This window comes from Pongo pygmaeus, chromosome 14, assembly GCF_028885625.2.
Source record: "Pongo pygmaeus isolate AG05252 chromosome 14, NHGRI_mPonPyg2-v2.0_pri, whole genome shotgun sequence".
In the NCBI taxonomy this organism is placed as follows: Eukaryota; Metazoa; Chordata; class Mammalia; order Primates; family Hominidae; genus Pongo; species Pongo pygmaeus.
In genome coordinates, this window is record NC_072387.2 from 1,068,242 (window position 1) to 1,072,968 (window position 4,727).

At 51.8% G+C, this 4,727-nt stretch overlaps 1 pseudogene; it reads left to right on the forward strand.

Moving 5' to 3' along the window:
• Nucleotides 1-769: 769 nt before the first annotated feature.
• LOC129026127 (tubulin beta-8 chain-like) lies at nt 770-2,984 on the forward strand (annotated as a pseudogene).
• Nucleotides 2,985-4,727: the final 1,743 nt, after the last annotated feature.

Below are 4,727 nucleotides of genomic sequence, written 5' to 3' on the forward strand. Positions count from 1 at the left end.
TTCCCCACCCCATCTGAAAAATGTTTACCAGAAGAAATAACTCCTCAGTTTGGGTAATCTAAAAGCCTGCAAAGTGACAATGGCCCATCTTTCACAGCAGGCGTAGCCCAACACCTATCCTCAGCTTTAAGAATCCAATATTACCTTCACTCTGCTGGAGACTGCAGTCCTCTGGAAAGGTGAAAGGGCTAATCGTACTCTAAAGAAGACTCTAGCTAAATCAGAGGCCTGACTATCTCTAACACCCATAGCTTACTGCGGATTTGAACTGCTCCAAAGTAAAACGTATAATTAAGTCCGTTGAGTTAACATACGGAAGGCCTTTCCTAACCACAGATCTCCTAACAGATTGAAAGGACGCATCCATTACAAAAATATGTCATCAATCTAGGACAGGTGCAAAGGCACTCTGTGAATATGGAAACAAGAGTCTTCCCCTCCCACATGGGAGGAAAATTCAGTTTCAGCTCAGCTAGGGATTTAGTCTTACTAAAGAAGCGCGAGGAAGTTCTCCAGCTGAGCAGCTTTCCCCAACGTGGAAAGGACCACGCAAGGACACCTGAGCTCTCCAACAGACGTTCAACGCCAAGGGATTCACAGGTGGGTGCACCTGTGTGGAAGCAAAGCTGTTGCTTATTCTGGGAGCCGAATCCGAACCTGGGGGAGGTGGGCGCGGGGCTATTTAAGCGTTGGCGGAGGGCGGGCTGGGTCGCTGAGCGTCTGCTCCTCCTTCTCGCGCTTCTGCTACCGCCCTGATCCCGCCTTGGCCATGAGGGAAATCGTGCTCACGCAGACCGGGCAGTGCGGGAACCAGCTCGGCGCCAAGGTTGGCAGCCGGGGCTCTGAGGGCCCAGCCCGGGCCTGCTGGGGGCCGGGGAAGATGTTGGCAGTGGCGGGGGCGGAGTCCCTGCATTGCGGCCTCTGGGCTCCCTGCCGGGAACGTGGTGGAACTGGTTGCTGGCGAGGCGGCCGGGGTGGACCCCAGGGACACGGCGGCCTAGGGATGGGGGTGCGGATGAGGGTGGGGGTGCGAGGGGGGCTGGGGCGCCTCCGAGACTCAGCCCTGGCCTGTCTGGCCCCTCCCTTCTCTGGCAGTTCTGGGAGGTGATCTCTGATGAACACGCCATCGACTGCGCTGGCACCTACCACGGGGACAGCCACCTGCAGCTGGAGCGCATCAACATGTACTACAACGAGGCCAGCGGTGAGATCCCCTCCTTCCCCACCGCCCTCCTGGGAACGCGGCCCTCCCCTCCTGATGCACTCCCGCCCCGCGCAGGTGGCAGGTACGTGCCCCGCGCTGTGCTCATGGATCTGGAGCCCCGCACCATGGACTCTGTGCACTCAGGGCCCTTCGGGCAGGTCTTCAGGTCAGATAACTTCATCTTCGGTGAGCTGCGGGCGAGGACTGGGGTGGGCTCCTTAGCCAGGGCAGCTCAAAATCTAGGAGTGTCCCCAAGGTCATCGCTGTGGGAACTGTGGAGCCAGGGCCCCTGAACACCCTTGTATCCTCCGAGTGGAGTCGCTCAATCCGCCTCTCCTAAACGGGCTTTGGGAGGAAGGCCCGGGTGTCTCCTCAAGGTGAGGAGCAACTGATGTAAACTCCCTGCAGGGAGCTGAGCTGGGGCTGTGGCTACTGCCTTCCCTGAAAATGGGCAGGAGCCACCTGCAGTGAGGTCTCTTAGCCCGTCTCAGGTTTGACTCCTGACTTAATTTCTAACAGGGGAAGCTGCTGTCCTGTAACTCCGGGGGGGTGGGGGGGTTCATTTGCTCTACCTGCAGTGAGGTCTGTTAGCCCATCTCAGGTTTGACTCCTGACTTAATTCCTAACAGGGGAAGCTGCTGTCCTGTAACTCTGGGGGAGTGGGTTTCATTTGCTCCACCTGCAGGGCGAATGGTGCTTTCACCTCACACGTGACACTTGGCTCTTTTTGCATTATGGTGGTGACCACTGATGACCGTAAACCTGGCCATCGAGTGACCGGCTGTACTGTCTTACAGGTCAGTGTGGGGCCGGAAACAACTGGGCCAAGGGACACTACACAGAAGAAGCGGAGCTGATGGAGTCAGTGATAGACGTTGTCAGAAAGGAGGCTGAGAGCTGTGACTGCCTGCAGGGTTTCCAGCTGACCCACTCCCTGGGTGAGGGGACTGGCTCTGGGATGGGTACCCTTCTGCTCAGTAAGATCCGGGAGGAGTACCCAGACAGGATCATAAACACATTCAGCATCCTGCCCTCGCCCAAGGTGTCGGACACCGTGGTGGAGCCCTACAACGCCACCCTCTCAGTCCACCAGCTCATAGAAAACGCGGATGAGACCTTCTGCATAGATAACGAAGCGCTGTATGACATATGTTCCAGGACCCTAAAGCTGCCCACACCCACCTGTGGTGACCTGAACCACCTGGTGTCTGCGCCCATGAATGGGGTCACCACGTGCCTGCGCTTCCCAGGCCAGCTGAATGCCGACCTGCGGAAGCTGGCCGTGAACATGGTCCCGTTTCCCCGGCTGCATTTCTTCATGCCCGGCTTCGCCCCACTGACCAGCCGGGGCAGCCAGCAGTACCGGGCCTTGACCGTGGCTGAGCTCACCCGGCAGATGTTTGATGCTAAGAACATGATGGCGGCCTGCGACCCCCATCACGGCCGCTACCTGACGGCGGCCCCATTTTCAGGGGTCGCAGCCCATGAGGGAGGTGGATGAACAGATGTTCAACATTCAAGATAAGAACAGCAGCTACTTTGCTGACTGGCTCCCCAACAACGTAAAAACAGCCGTCTGTGACATCCTACCCCGGGGGCTGAAAATGTCGGCCACCTTCATTGGGAACAACGCAGCCATCCAGGAACTCTTCAGGCGTGTCTCAGAGCAGTTTACAGCAATGTTCAGGCGCAAGGCCTTCCTCCACTGGTACACGGGCGAGGGCATGCATGACATGGAATTCACCGAGGCCGAGAGCAACATGAACGACCTGGTGTCTGAATATCGGCAATATCAGGATGCCACGGCCGAGGAGGAGGTAGCCTAGAACTCTCCTTTCCTAGGTAAAGGGGGGAAGCAGTGTGGATCCCTCACTGTGTTCTGACAGCCACGTGTCACTACGCACTTGTTCATTTGTGTCTTCACGTCTCCTCCTGCTGCATTTTAAAGCACTTTTATAGTATGTGGTTTTGCCTAACAAAGTATGCTCACAGCATCTGGTTTCACCTCCAATCTCTTTCTATGGGCCCTCTGGCCACTGCTGCCAGAGGCGCATAGTTGTCCTGCAAGGCTGAAGCTGTCTGGAGTTATCACATGCGCAGGAACAAGCATTCCAGTGCCTTCAGGAGGGGTCGGCATGGGCTGTGGACATGGCAGGCAGGCTTCACACGAACTTGGGGATGCCCTGACCCTTTGAGCAGCGACGTGGTGGAGAACCTGTTCCTGAAGGAAGCCTTGGCTTATCCTATGTACCAAACTTCTAGGAGACCCAGCATGTCTGCAGTTCTTAAAACAAAAATGGCCATGCGTGGTGTCTGACGACTGTAATCCCAGCACATTGGGAGGCCAAGGCAGGTGGATCACAAGGTCAGGAGATCGAGAGCAGCCTGGCCAAGATGGTGAACCCAGTCTCTACTAAAAATTAGCCGGGCGTAGTTGTGGACATGTGTAGTCCCAGCTACTCGGGAGGCTGAGGCAGGAGACTTGCTTGAACCCGGGAGGCGGAGGTTGCAGTGAGCCAAGATAGTGCCACTGCACTCCTGCCTGGAGACAGAGCAAGACGCAAGACTCCATCAAAAAAAAAAAAAAAAAACAACATAATTTAAAGGATTAAAAGATTTTGAAAAATGTATATATCTACCATTATAGTATCATACAGAATGGTTTTACTGCCGTGAAGATTCTCTGTGCTCTGTGTATCCATCTCTTCCTTCCCCTTGGACCATGGCAACCACTGATCTTTCTACTGTTCCCATAGTTTCACCGTTTCCAGAACGTCATATAATTGGAATCGAAAAGTACATAGACTTTTCGGATTGGCTTCTTTTAGCAATATGCATTTAAGTTTCCTCCATGTATTTTTTTTGTGGCTTGTTAGATCATCTCCTGTTAGCAGTGAATAATATCCCATTGCCATTATAGTTTTGTCAAGACTCAAAGTACAATGTGAAGAGTAAACATGAATGTGCACTGTAAGCTTTGAATGATAATGAAGGGTCAAGGTAGGTTCCTGGTTGTCACAGGTGTGTTCCTGTGAGGCAGGAAGCTGTAGTGGGGAGGCTGTGTGTGGGGAAAGGGACATATGAGAAGTCTGTACTCTCTGCTCCATTTAGCTGTGAACCTGCACTTCTCTAAAAAATAAAATTAGTTAAAATTAAAAGCAAAAAATTAGAAAAATTAAAACATTACAATGTGTCATATAGTTTTCAAATCACAAGACAGAAAAAGACATAATAAAAGAAACTATAGAAAACAACAAGGATAGGAATAAAACATCAGTGATAGAAGGCAGAAGACAGAAACGTGGAGCCAAACACATTAATTTATTTTAATCATTAGTTATACTCATTTATACTAATTTATATTGATTTAACATATTAATTTTGACTAAATGGCATTAAAGGAGGTTTGAGGAATTTGCATGTCACATTCTGGATGACAGGACTCAATATTAACTATTTAGTTTGCTGTAAATCATTTAAAAATATGCTCAAATTCCAATAAAAATTCTAAGAAAAATATTTT